We start from the raw sequence: 15,707 nt of genomic DNA on the forward strand, positions 1-15,707 counted from the left end.
TTAATCATGCACAAATCAGTTGTAGTTCACTGATCAAGTACAATGATCATGTGAATGTAGAGGATAGAATGTAAAATCCTCCTGCAGTCAGAATAGATCACGGCCACCACTAAGCAAGCCCATTAGGCTTTTCTTTTTGAAGGCAATGAAGAACTTGAGAACTCTTCAACCCAGTCTCACTATCATCAGAAGAGGATTTACCAGGGTGCTAAGAAAAACGTTATGCCATTCACTATATTAGCTCTGCCCAATGAAGCGTGCAAGGTGTGTGACATGGAGGCAGATGATCTTTAAGGTCCCTTCCAATCCAAGCCATTCTAGGGTTCTGTGACATGAGGGATGATGCAATACCCTTTCATGAGCAATCTTTGAGCCATTTGTTGGCCCCACTCTTGTCAAAACTTTTTGCCTCTTCTTAGAATAAGAAAATGTGTGCAATTTCCTGAACTCAAAGGGTTGCATTTTTGTAAATCTGCATAATGAGTCAAAGACCTTCCTGTAATATGGCTGCATTGCACAAGTAAATTGGTTTAATCATAAATATATAATCTTGGTAAAGGGTAAGACACAATGATTGATGTTACCATATTGCACAAAGACTTTGTTGCATTGTGAGTCATTACGAAAACTGGGACCTCTCATGAGACTGGAATATAAGCTGGGGCTTGTCTTAAGGAAAACGTCAAAAGCATGGGGTTTCACTGACTGGAGTCATGACAGCCTGCGTAATAATGTGCTCATCAATGGCCAAATAGGTTTAGGGTATTTCTGTTTCATCATGTTCTTTAACTGTATCATGAACGTGCAAACGGGCAAATTCAAGTCAGATAATTATTAACAGAGTTACTATCCCTAACAGACCATTCTTGCATTCTCTTACAAAGCCTGTTTTCCCACAGATGGCTGAGCTTTTTGCAGGGGTAGTACTTAATTTCAGTAGATCATAGAAAGAAATTTGAAGATGACCTGGAATTGGAGTCTTCTAGTTGGTGTAGTTTTAATCTACATGTTAGTAGATTGCTATTAAATAAAATCCATTTCTACTAACCATCTGGAGATAGACACTTTCCAAAGCATTTTCGTAACATTTCTGACCAGCGAGAATTTTATTAGAGTGCTAAACTCATTGATTTATATGCAGTTTAAGTTGCATCTTGAATATTCATTGGTATGAAGGACTTTAGCCAAAATCCTAAGATTTTTGACCCTCTCCTTTCAGTGAGAAATGCCAGCAACAAGGTCCCAAATCAATAAAAGGTTTTCAGATGTGGCATGTCTTCACGTACATGGTCCCAACTATTAACTATTATTAATGATTCAAGTTTATGAAGTTGGGCGCAGGTGGAAGACCTCCATGGGCAGCAAACATTATGTCCCAAGAAAAAGGAAAAAATGCATTATTGAGTCAGTCCATTCAGCACTTTCTATGAAATGCAGGTTTTGGAATGCACTGCCTGCTATGTATGTATAGCACAGAAAGAGACTACAGAAAAGGAATAGGGTTAAGAATTTGCAGACAGACAAAACCAGTGAAGTCTGAAATCATCCTTTTACCGTGTTCTGTTTTCTTGTTGTCTGCACAAAAGATTTGCATTAGGTTATGTGTGGATTTTTTCTCTTTATTCTATCAGCTAAAACAAGTACTGTAGAAATAGTCCCTACAGACATCTCCCAAGGGCTACCTTCAGTTAGCTTGAGCCTTGTCTTTTCTTCTTTGTGTTGTGCTTTACCAGCAGGCTGCCATGTGCACTGTAATTTTTGAGCACAATGCAAAATGTCTGCTGCTTCCAGCGTGCCAGGAGTTGGGGATTGCTCCTGGTTCACTTGCTGAAACACAGGGCCGCACAGTTTAAGTACAAAATATGTTACAGAGGAGGGAAAACTGGGATGCACGAAGAAGCAGAGTTCATGTAGACTGCCTACAGTAAACACTGCACAGAAAAGACTTTTGAAAGTTGACAGTGAACTGGAAAGTTGTCCTCAGAGGCTAGATCCAAATCAGAGCTCACAGCTTAAGCAAACCTTGTAAAGGTGGTGACAGTCAAGGGTTTGTTCTAAGCATCCAAACTGCAGCATACACTGCGGTGATATGAGAAAAAAAAATAAATTACTAGTTTATTGCAGAGACACAAGAATTCAGAACTGATAGAGCCTTAAAGAAACTGTAGTACTGCCAGTGTGAAGCATCACATAATTCTAATAGAAACAAAGAGATAACCAAAAAACATCTGCCTTTACAATGCAGGGATTTTGAACATAGTTGTTTTCGTAAGGCAAGGTCACAATCACTGCTTTTAAGGTTTTTGTTATGGGAAACTGGTTTAAGTAAAAACTAATTTTCATATGAAAAGCTTTGAAACTAGAAGACTTTTTAACTTTATTACAATCAAACTGAAATAATTTTGGCCCAGTGTTCTGTAAGATAAAACACTGCAGTTCACACCCATGTTAGAAACATTTTTTTTCTTGTTTCTCTGCCTTATAAATCTGTATTTCTCCTGTGGTATCCAGAAAACAATGTTGTCCAATGTTCCTGATAATTAATCTTATTTTTTTAAGCATAAAAATATTTACTTCCTTCTGCTACCAATGTATTTTAATCAGGAAGGGTTTATATGCTCCTTGAATAACATCTGTTCTTGCTTTAAAAGTGCGTACCATTGAGGGCAATTAAAGGATATTAGTAGATGAAATTTGTCAGGTAATAGTACCTTGTGTAGAAGGACAAAGCGTACCTATATCTTGTTCTAAAATTTTCATTTTAGATTACACATACGTTTTCCAGAGATTCTTCTAATTTCAATCTAAAAGAATGTCTCTTAAAATTACAAAATATCTTTAGATTGGTTAGATTATTTTGTTTTCTATAGAGAGTCTGTTTTTGTTTGTTTGTTTGTTTTTTGACCATAATTGCTATTTATGGATTTTTAATAAAGTGTGAATGTTTTAGAATTCTTTGTTTAAAGTCTACTTCCTTCAACTGCACAATCCATATGATGAGGAAGCCTAAAGCTATATGAGGCATAGAATTTAACTTCTAGTAATGTTTTATTCACTAAAGAGCTCTTACAGCTGATTTGAATTAAAAACATTGATCATAATCTTAAAACAAATTAAAAAAAATCAGAACTAATATATTCTTCAGCAGATAACAGGAAACACACCTACCTTTCTCATTTTCTAAAACTTTTATTATATGCTATAAAATAAAAACTTTATGCTGATCTACACCTTGTATACAAATATCATATAAGGAAACATTCTTCATCTGAAACCACACATACAGATTGTTATTTTTTAATATATGAGGCTCACAGTAGAAAGTCATGTAACATCATAGAGGAAATAAGAAGTTTAGATATGAGTATTCTCATTAATCTTACTATCCAGCATGATGGCTTCAGTTAGGGATACTGTTTGCAGATCTGAGAGAATACCGTATCTCTGCAGCTGGAGAAAAACCCAGGTGGAGGTTAACTTCTGTTACTTAGTCCAGGCTAGAGGAGTGGAAATTACTCCTTTGAAGATGAAAATGTCTTGTCATTCAGGAAGAATTTTTTCACAGAATCACATAATCGTCAAGGTTGGAAGAGCCCTCCAAGATCACCTAGTCCAAGCCCTGACCTAACACTAACCAGTCCTCCACTAAACCATATCACCAAGCTCTACATCTAAACGCCTTTAAAGACCTCCAGGGATGGTGACTCAACCGCTTCCCTGGGCAGCCCATTCCAGTGCCTAACAACCCTTTCGGTAGAAAAGTTTTTCCTAATATCCAACCTAAAAGTTTTGCTTTAAGTTTTGCTACTGAATACTTAAGAAAACTTGGATAGCCTTAATATGTACCTTCTTCTGTGTGCCTAAGTTATAGGTATTTGCATAAAAGCAACACACGTACATATGTAAACACAAGGACATGAAAAAGTTTTTGAACTAGCATAATAACTATGTAAGATTTTACTGAAATCTGTCTGAGCCCTATTACTGAGGGTAGCATATAAATAGGGCAGGGAGTATGAGATGCTTTACTAATGTGTTGGTGAGAATGGACTGGAATCCAGGAAAGAGATAATTATTGTTATTGTGTTATTGTGACCAATTTAGTATTAAAGCAGAAGAGGAAGTGGGAGGAGCAAAGCATCAGGAATTATTAGTTGCATGTACATGCAAGGGGATCATTGTGCTTTTCCTGTAATTGAAATACAGGCAGTAGAGTGCTCTCGTTCTCTGCCCTCCCCCTGTATTCTCCTCCCCCACCCCCACTCCCCCTGCGGGACGTAATTTATTCATTTGTCTTCCTTTGTTTTTATTATGTCCATCATTTTTCTGGGTAGGGACAAATGACTATGATTAAAACAGAAGGCATTTTCAACTGTCAGTGAAACTGTACCTGTCTGTTACCCTTGCTATACAGACAAAATCCTTTTCTTGAGCTTCAACAAGCCAAGAACAAGTGAAAATGAACAAACTTGTTTTCTTGTGCAATTAAGAAAGTAAGATCATATTAATTATCTTCTTCTTGTGTCTCACACAAATGAGGAAATAAATATCAAGAAATTTGATGTAATAAATCAAGTGTAGGATTAGGAACATTGTCCTGGCTTCTACTGTTTTATGTATCAGAAGTGCATCTTGCCGGTGGAAAAGCTGCTTAGCTATTCTCTGTCTGCCCAACTCTCTTCTGCTTTACATTGTAGATGTAGTAAGTAAGGGTAATGTCATTCTTTAAAGATATATAATTATTGAATTAATAAGTACGCACACAAATATAACAAAAAACTAATTAGAATTTACCTGATGACAAGTAAGTGATTTGCACTAAAAAAAAATAAAAATAAAAAATAAAATAAAAAAAAAAAAACAAAAAAAAAAACAAAAAACAAGCCATGTTTTCTTCTGTGTCCATTTTATATGAGTTTAAGAGAAATAAATTAATGATAAAAGAAAAGGAAAAATGTGCATGGTGACACACATCTTCTGTCTTCATTTTTATGATGACTGATTATCTTACCACACAGGTACATACTGATGTTACAAAATTTCTTTTCTTTCTCAGCTGCCATTAAAGCAAGACCATGTTTTCAATGCTTTGTGTCTGAGAAAATGTTATAGCCAAGTAACCCAAGGCAGGCTTCTGGGTTCATCTAATTCGAACGAACTCAGAGGAACCCCAGACAGCACACAGGGCTTCTTGTCACAGACTCAAGTGCCACAAGCAGTCCCAGTAATCAGGTCCAGCCTTTCAATAGGCACTGTCTTGCTCTTTGTGTGCTGAATCACACTAGGTTGTTCTGACCTCCATATAAATGTTCTGATTTATTTTTATGTCTCCCAATGGAACAGGCAGTCCATAGCACACAGCTATTATAAGCTGACTTTCAAGGTCTGCTTTTTGCCCGTACTCTATGTGCTGTCAGTATAATTTGCTTGTATTTACTAATATCTAACCTAAATCTCCCCTGTCTTAATTTAAAACCATTTCCCCTTGTCCTATCACTATCAACACATGTAAACAGGCTCAGCCTGGAAGTAGTTTGATGCTGCTTCCCAGGGTGGTCATTCACCAACCAGGCCAGGTGAACCCACCACATATCTAGATCTAGATCTAGGAAGTTGACTGGATGTACTCATTCTCTGCTTCAATGTAGTCAGACTTGTATGTTTATACATCTTCTCTGAAAGTTCCATAAATAGGAAAGGTGTGAGACTAAATCTCTGGCAATTACTGAGTAGTTTCTTTCCTGCAGCATGAGTTTACTAGTTGTACTGGCATGATGACTATCCATCAGCTGAGGAGAGAGGTCTCTTAATGAGACTGGGGGTAGATGCTTGACAGAGAAGAACGATACATAGCAGTAAAATATTTTTGCCGTTTTCACTGTCCGAGATTATGTGGGCATTGGAGATTTCAGTGCAACAAGGTGAAAACATTTCCTTCCTTTTAGAAAACACAATATAAAAGGCTTCTTTTTAGAAGTTTTGTATATTTTTTGGTTTTGTAGTTAGTAATTTTTTTTACACAACCTATGTAGTCTTAATAATATAAATATAACATTCATAAAATAGAGTAAGAATAATTTGATGTTATAAAATACATTGTTAATAGTATTCTTAATATACTGATTTAGTACTTCTTAATCTTTTAATTATTGGAGCTTAAGACTACTAACAAAGCTAAAGCTTGCTAAAGTAGTCTGGGGAGGGCTTTGCTACAACCTATGAAAATAAGAAAGTAGCAAAAAGTATCTGCTCCCTTTGTAAATGTTTGTTGGGTAGATGGGAACAAACTTACTGACATCCTCTGTGACAGCCTGTATGATGCATACTTAGATCTCTAGCCTGGTTATCAGGCAGCTGCTATTATATGCTGTGAGGGTTATGGAAATTCTCATGAACTATAAAGGTTAGCATACTCATAAATCTTTGTAATGCTAGAGGTAAGTGTAGCGAGATATAAAACTGTATTGAAAGGAACACACTGGCTGTAGCAGCAGTGCGTTCTGAAATTTGTAGTAGGGTCTTGGGCTTGGACACCATTACCACCTATGAAGAAAACATGTTTTATAATTTACAATTTACTCATTTTCTCTGGAAACAATTTTGAAACAGCTGTTTTAACTCATTTGGAAATGTAGCCTTGTTTTCACTTACGGATTACCTTGAGATCTTGCTATTCTACTGGATACACCCCAGTAGTCTCCTTCATCTTGAAAAGACTGAGAAGTTTACAGTGAGGTTTCTTATATAACGTATGCAGGGTTTATTTTGTCCAGTGAGACCTGCACAAAATTAGAAAGCAGTGAATTTCCATTTTCAAATGTACATAGTCTTAATGGTTTTGTATAAACGCACCATAACATAGTTCTAATTAATACGTATTTAGTAGATTTATGATGAACAAAAATATAACTAATGATTACAAGCTATATTGATGTTTTTGAAGAAGCATTTATTCAAATAAATTCAAAGTGCATAGGATTAACTCATGATTATAATGGTAATTTAAATCATTTTTTAAATGGAAAATTTACATAAAAATGACTTTATGTATACATGGGCATGTATGGACACACAAATATTTTTCCTTATATTCCTTGCCTGCAGAACACAGTAAATGGATTATTCAGTACATACAACCAGTTACATTTACAGGTAGCAACATTAACATAATTTATTCTGGGTTTCAGAATTCCTCATGTAAGTTGTTTCAGAACAGATACGGTTTAGTACAGGGGGAGTCTAGCTATTACACTTTTTTTTTTTTTTTCATCTACATTACAGCAAGTTACATTTCTGTTTCATGTTTCTCTTTGGGTGAAGCTCCCTGCACCTGCAACACACTGGGCTATTACATGAATTGATATAGGCAGAAGGAAAGATAATTCTTAATCCACAAATGTTTTATGCCAGTGGAGCTTCTCTGGTTTCAAGGCAACTACTCAACAAAAGAACTAGGGAAAATAAAAACTTTTAGCAAGCTAGAAATTTGCACTGCTCTGCTTAATTCTACTTTGAGGTAATTTTCAAGATTTGATGATAACATATTTTGCCCTAGGGAAATAAAATAATAATAATAATATCAGTTCATGGCAGCTGATGCAGTTTTGCTTATTTACTAAGTTCCATTTTTAACTGACTTGGCACTCCTGCAATTTGCAGAAGTTTTTCCAAGATATTAAATCTCATTTCTGGACCATACTCATTCTGGAATCATTCCAGCTTTTGCCCACGTCAAGATCCTTACAACTTCTTTGATTGAAGTTTTACAGAATGTTGTGTTTAAAACTGATATTCAGGCAGATAAAGTTTTGTTCTGGACTTAACTTTGACAAACCAAACTTTTTAATTACTAATATATACCGAAAAATATTAATTTGATGCATGAAAACTCACCATCTGTTTCCTTTGAGCACATCTCTTTTCAGGGTTGTGCAGGGTTTTTGTATTCTTCCCCTCAATGTTGTCTTTCTACGTACGTAACCCCTCCCCAACCAAAAAGTTGCTGATTGTTTATTTTATTAGTGAAAAAGGACTTGAGACTGATGCTTTTAATAGCCTTGAGAATCAAAGTGATCTCAAACGGAGTAAGGATGGTTTGCTAGTGAAATTTCCTTCAGAGCTAGATGTGAGTTTGCAATGAGCTAATCCCAAAAGCTATCTTGCTTCAGGAAATATTTTTCCATTATGTGGGAAGCAAACAAGATTAAAGTATAAACTTGAGAACTAACTATCACTGTGATCAGGTCAGAGTCCACATGCTTCTCAAACACTCATTGCACTTATCATAATGCCTGTTTCTTTTGTAGTTTGCATTCTTATCTCTAAATTAAGTTACAGAATCCTCAGACTGTACAAAATCTGCAAACACGACATGACTCAATGTTTTATGGCCTTCTCTGTATCCACCTACAAATAAATGTAAACAAACAAAAAACAGTGAAGACATAACTGCAAAGCTTTCTTTCTCTTTTTCTCCAGAGACTCAATTTTCAACCAGAGAAGCCATAAACATTTTTACAAGTTTACTTGTCAAGCTACTGGCTACTAGCATCTCACTTACTCCCCAGAATCATAGCAAATTTAAAATTTTGCTTGGAATGCATTTGTTTGTGGAGCTGTGAATGATCTGCTTGTTTATGAGTACTGCTAAACATCATCTTCCGTGCATGTGATTTTTCATCTCTTCTTCACCCTGATTAAATACGGAATCTTAAAAACCTTCTGGAAATGAGTGACTATCATACAAGCTAGTATTTGCTAAATGCAGAGTCAAGAATAGGAAATGTGATTAAAATGGCACCATCATCCTGTGTCTATGGATGTGTTGAACTGCATTCACCAAACAGGAATGCAGTTTTGTTTTCAAGAAATCTTATGATTGCCTATAGAAGTGGATTGTGTGCTAAGTAAGGTGTGTTTAGGTATAGGTATAGATACATGCTTGTTTCTGCTGAGATTTTGAAGTAATGTATGCTAATGCAAGGTACAAGGACCTATGCAAATATGCAGTATAATTTACTGGCTCAACAAAGAATGTCTGAATCGAAACAACAGACTGTTACTAGAGATATTATAATTAAATACCGATTGATTCATAATACTTGTCTCGCGTACTGCTTGTCATACGTAAGCAGTAGTATAACTATACAAAAGCATGAGCTGCAGTGGCAGGGAGTAAGAATGAATGAGTTCTGTGACTACATGAAGCAATACCAACAGCTGCTTCAACAATGCAACCTACGCACCCTTTTAATGTTTCTCAAGATGACACCTGTGCCTCTGTGCCTGTGGGCTAGACGCTAGGAGTACTGGCCTCAGTACTAGGTCAGTGCTAGGTTGAAGGTTGGATTAGATGATCTTAGAGGTCTTTTCCAACCTGAACGATTCTATGATTCTGAGCGGCTGATTTGCAATGCAGTGAGGCAGGGCTTCACCACAGGACTGAGTTCCTGGAGCTAAACAAGCTCCTGCTTGTATGCTGAGCCATGTGCACTCTGACAGAGGGCACAGCCTTAGGCCGTAACAAGTATTAGGTAATGTATCCTAATTTAAGCCTCTTCCTTTTCAAGGTAGGTCACATTAACCTCACATTTGCTATGAGAATGGCACATTCATGGATATTCAGGACAGGTCAGCTGATATACAGTTGAATTCCAGTAATTTCGCTTCTGTCCTCTTCCAGCCGTCTTCAGGGTGTTGCTTAATGGTACCACAGACTGATCTGTACTACTTAGCATTGGCACAGTCCTTTCCTCCTGCCTAGCCAGAGGCCTGTTCAAGGGCACATGTACTTGTGAAACCGAATGATGTTCTGATGCAAGGCTAAGATCAGGCCATAAGCTTTTTACTAGTCAGTGTGTTACCTTTCTATACTTAGGCTGCTTTCATGAGCAGTGGAGCTCATCTAATGGGCCATGACTACCAAAACATGGGTTCATTGTCTTTTCCACCCAATCAACCTCACCCATCCCCTTGCCGTCTCCTCCTTAGCTGCTGTCACTCCACTAATGGATATTCACAGGCCATGACCTTCCCTGACACTGATTCTCCCTCTCTGTGATTTTTGTGTGTGTGAATTTATATCACTTTTCTGATGAAAACAACAGGGCAGGCTGGATGGGGCTTTGGGCAGCCTGGTCTAGTGGGAGGCGTCCCTGCCCATGGCAGGGGGTTGAAACTGGGTGGGCTTTAAGGTCTCTTTCAACCCAAACCATTCTGTGATTGTATGACTTGATGAAGAGGTAACTGTGAACATACAGATTTTCAAATCCAACAGGTTATTTCAAAATTAATGGCATATTGGAATGTTAATGAGGATAAATACATTGATGAATGCCTCATGCAAAACCTACTTAGACAAACTGTTTCTTGCAAATATATGTTTTTCTTCTGCCAGTTTACTATTTCTTTCCCTTTCTAAGAATTAAGAAGTGAGAAGTGAGTTTCTGGTTATTATTCGTGTCAGTAAACACACATAAGCTGTAATGACCCATGGGATCTTTCTAAAATAGCTGCTGCTCTAATAAAGAACAACAAAAAAGAGGGTCTTAAACTCCATACCTTATGAGGTAGGCAGGCAGGAAACAGGACACTAGAGAATGAGAGCATATTTCCCATTATGATAGAAACTGGTCTCAGCAAAAGGTTATCATTTATTTAATGACTGAATCCTAATTTATCTGTATAGAAGAGCAGTGTAAAGATAGTTAAGAAACAAGTATTTACAAATTTCTAAGAGCAAAATTCTCTTAGTCAAGTTATCCCGGGAAACAAATTGCTCCTGTATGGTAGCAATTCAGCAGATGGCACTCTTTCCTCTGAGGACCTTCTGTACCAACGTCCTGTACTGTAACGGTGTTCTTTTGCAGATGATAGGCTATTTGTTTCTCAGTTTGGATGTAAAATCAAGGTCCTCAGCACTTGTAATTATATATTCTAGGTTGTATGTGCAAGAATTAAAATACCGATATAAAATACCGATACTCACGTACTCCTTATACACTCATTTGGGAAATATGGGTATCTTACTTTCTGCAGTTTCAGAGTTAAAACTATTTCTCTTTGTTTTAAATGGTCTCTCATGTTGTCCTATGTTGTCAAACAGATGCTGACTTCCACTTCTGAAATGGATTCTTAGCACTGAATGACAAGATCCATATATACAGTTTGCCTTGTGGCTTGTTATATTGCAGTTATAACATATTTTGACTCTTCAGAATGAAAATAGCTAAGTATCTGTAAAATTACTACTGTAGTAGAAAAACTTACTTGCAAAGTCTGGGTAAAATGCATTTAGATTTTAATTGGATTTTCATGTATAAAAATTAGAAGAATGTAGCCAGAAACAAGTAGAGAGAGAGTTCTAAATGTACAGGCTGTCAGCTACATAAATATCCTGGAAAATTTTAAGACTGCTAGGTGGGGTTGTAAACAACATTGTATTGGTGTCATTTCTTAAGCTTTACTGAAAGTATACACTACCAGAAATGTAATCTCTGGGAGAGAAAGAAAGCATAGTATGCTAAGAAAGCAGAAATAAGGCTCTCAATAATTTATGTACCCTAAAGTACCAAATCCCATATATAGGTAGAAAAAGGTTTCTATTTCTAATATAGTCAATGTTCAATGAGTCTATTGTGTAATCACACTTTTTTTTTTTTTTTTTTTTGTATTTCAGTATTCATCTCCCTCATCAGTACAACATTTTTTTTCTCCTTTGTTGCACCAGTTAACACTGTAATATCAACTGGTGAAATCAGAAACCTCATGCTATATTAAAACTGATTTTGGTGAACTCTTCATTTCTTCTTCCTCTCGTGATGAAAACCATTCACGTGAGTAGACCTTGCTCTGGAAAGCTACATATTGAAGCAATTTTATAACTGAATTCTTATTGATTAACTGTATCCCAATGATGTGTAAAGAGGGGCAAGACCAAACAGCAAGACAAACCCTAATGCTAATACTCTCACACTGCTTCTAAATACCTTTTGGGAAATTGCTGTGTTGCAAGATATACTGCTGTGTTATGTAATTTCTGCCCTCTTTTTGAATGTAATGTGAAAAGGACAAGGTCACTTTTTGTATCAATGAAGTAGCTGAGTGTATATTCTGGGGGTAGGTTATCCTCTTTAATTTTTGAGTGTGTCCACTGCATTTTTTAATAATTTCACTCTTTGTCTGCCTGGAAAGTAAGGCTTGCATCCAGGTAGCTGCAGGCAAAAACACCAGCCTTGTTTGTTTGTACGTCATTATCAATGGTAAAGACACTTTTTACAACATAATAGAGACTTTTTATCCAGTTACAATCATAAAGGTTCATTTTATTTTCATTTTGCCTTCTGGGTCTCTCTATTAATTAAGTATTGGTTGGCTTTGAAATCAGTCATGGGTTTTTGAACTGTCTACTGCTTCATCTTCAAGATCATCAGTCTTCTTAGCTCGGGCTATAATAAGAGTTTTGCATATTGCTGAACAAGTAATATTGTCTGGAATTTAAATAATGTAGATTCAGTAAGAAAAATATTTGCATTTGAGGAAGAGTGGATGGAATTATGAATTACTGCTTGTCTGGGAAGTTAAAAATCGTAGATTCAAATCCAGCTACAGAGAGCAGAAGGGTCTGACAAAAAGAAAGCCTTTTTTTATATCCTTCTTTTTTGTTTGTTTATTAGAACTCCGTCTACTTCTGTTTACTGAACAGACTTGTAATATCTTCATGCTAATATATTTATGTTCCTGTGATTAGACTGACATTAAATTTAGAATGTGTTTTGTGTGGAAGGTGCCATTTACTGTCTGCATTATTGTCACTTAATAAGATAAAGAACAAATACGGTAAGGAATAATATGTTCTCATCATTTAAGGCACATTCATGGAATTAGTTAAATCACTTAATATCTTGTATATGATATCAAAACAATAAATTATTTTGTTTGTCTTAATAAACAACTGGCGTTTTCATATGACGAGAGAATGCAGGAGAAAAGGGAACATAGTATTTTACTTCCATGTTCACCAAGCTGCATGAGCTCCAAGTGAGAGGTGGAAATAAATATAGTACCGCTTTAAAAGAGTCAGCCTGCATTTATCATTGTCAGCTCTAAAATAACTAGTTAAGCATAATGTTTACTTTGTGATAAACAGTCATCCAAACAATTATCCAAAACAAATACATGCAATTAACTTTGGTTATGGTCCTGAATCCAAATACTTACTGAAGGAAAGAGGAAGGAAAAGGGGAGGGGAGGGGAGGGGAAGGGGAAGGGGAAGGGGAAGGGGAAGGGGAAGGGGAAGGGGAAGGGGAAGGGGAAGGGGAAGGGGAAGGGGAAGGGGAAGGGGAAGGGGAAGGGGAAGGGGAAGGGGAAGGGGAAGGGGAAGGGGAAGGGGAAGGGGAAGGGGAAGGGGAAGGGGAAGGGGAAGGGGAAGGGGAAGGGGAAGGGGAAGGGGAAGGGGAAGGGGAAGGGGAAGCGGAGGAAACCTTGGCCAGAACAGAGGAACTTAGTTTGTGTATCACCCCCTCCCAGAAATTTTGTCAGAAACTATCTAGGCAACAGTTCAGGACTTTAAAAAGTCTAGAGCTATCTGAAGATTCACACAGGATTTTAAAAAATGCCTACAGTCCAGCTACAACTGATGTTCAAAGCCTCGGACTCAGAAGTGCCTATTTAATTGGGATAACATTAAATGCTTTACAAGAATCTGAAGTGTGTTTTCTGTCTAAGACTAAAAGAAAAGCTACACTGTGAGTCTCCAAAGACTTGTTTACTAATAAGCTTGGTGCTTTTTGTAGTGTCTTTTCACCAGATGGGTGGTTATTAGCCTGGCCTGAGACATTGTTGACAGTGATCCCTTAAGCTGTCATAGTGGTTTCCTGGGCTCACCTTCAGCTGTTGTTACAAACGAAGACATGGCAGTTTCAGCCGACGCACAGCATTCGGAAAAAAGTCCTGCAGTATGACATAAGTCCACTGCCTGTAGAAGACTAATGCTTATGACGTTCACTGTCTGTCAGGATTGCTTCTGAATAATGGAAGAAAAGGTGACATACGTCAAGGGGAAAATTAACTACTAATACAGCAATTAATTTAATGAAAGCCTACTTATTCCACCCAACTTCTGTTGCGCATCTATTGCTGAAGTAATTAAAATTGTTCTCTGTGTTCTTTGCTTCCTCTATATTGTGTATATTGATGTTTTATGTGTGACCGATTTGGAAGTCTGAAGTTGTGTAAATTTTTTTATCATTATACTCGACCAACTATTCATTTTGCTTTTTTGTCCATTTCTGTCAAATATATGCTTCTTTCTAGCAGTACATTGTAATGGGAAAAAGAAGTAACCTGTTAAAGCCAACAAACACAAGAACTGAGTCAATGACAAAGACTGTGATTATTGTCAAAGCAAAAAAATAAAAACTTTTTTTTTTGTTTATCACGTGGATACAAAGCTAATAGGAGAAAGTATAGGAATAGTGAAAAAAAAAAAAAACAACAACTGAAAAACAGTTGTATTATTTTGATGAAAATTCCTCCATTTTCTACTAAAAATATTTTATTAAAATATTAGATCAATCCTAGCATCTTCTCGCATCCTCTGCAATAAAAAGATACAGGGAGCAATATATACAGATTCTTGTGGGAGTCTGCAGTTGACTACATGCATCCGTGAAGGACATAGCAAAACAGCCAACCCCATACTGCTGCAAAATGTGCTCCTATCAGGAATCAACTGCATTCTTCTCACCGTTCATTTCCTTATAATTAAGTCTTTCTGAAGCAACTAACAAATGCGTGTATGACAGTTGTTTGCTTCATCTAGAAGACTCCCAAAAGAGACTTAAATTCTAGTCTTGTATAAAGACAATGTACCTGCTTAGTTTTAAATACTGAACTCATCTTTTGGTTTGAGTGCACTGAGTCAAAGTACATCTTGGCAGGCTTCTGCTCCTGCTTAGGAGCCCAGCTTTAAACATAGATCAGAGTCAATGTTATATTTGAAACAAATGTTGATAAAGGTTCCTTCTCAGAACCGTAATCATTGTTTTTTTCCCCCCAGACATTTTAAACATCAAGATTTTCCTGCCTCTGTTCACAATGAGCATTATCTTTTGGGGACATCAGAAAGCCATAGCTCCCATAGCTCTTGCCAGGTGTGAAGGACAGCAATATTAATTAATACTCTCAGTGAGGAAAGGAATGCCTGGATGCATATGATGTATATCCTTTTGCACACACCAACCTGACCAATCAATGATCATATGAATTTACATTAGCATATCAGGTGCTGCCTCCTTACCTGGAAAGGATGTCAAAGGGATCCTGGGATAAACTGGACTACCGTAGTAAAAGAGACGAAGGATGGAAAACCATAGTAATAGTGCTCTGTTGATCTTTCTGTGCACTGAAAACTTGTGTGTTGTGGAAACATAATTTTTCGGGTGATCATTTTTGCTTTAAGGACACCAACAAACACAAATTAGAATAGCTCCGTGACTAGTGGAACCGGCAAAGAATATCTTCCTTTCAATCTCCCAGAGGGTCATGTTACAGCTTTTTCTGTAGTTAACAGCAGATAGGACAGGGAATCAATGTATGGGTCATTATCCAGTTTTTATACTAAAATCGCTATTTAAAAAATCAGTTTCCTTTTAAGGAGTTGGATTTCTAAATGAGAACTAAGCTTACAGAAGGCTGAATGCTTCGTT

Source organism: Anas acuta, chromosome 6, assembly GCF_963932015.1.
Source record: "Anas acuta chromosome 6, bAnaAcu1.1, whole genome shotgun sequence".
Lineage (NCBI taxonomy): Eukaryota > Metazoa > Chordata > Aves > Anseriformes > Anatidae > Anas > Anas acuta.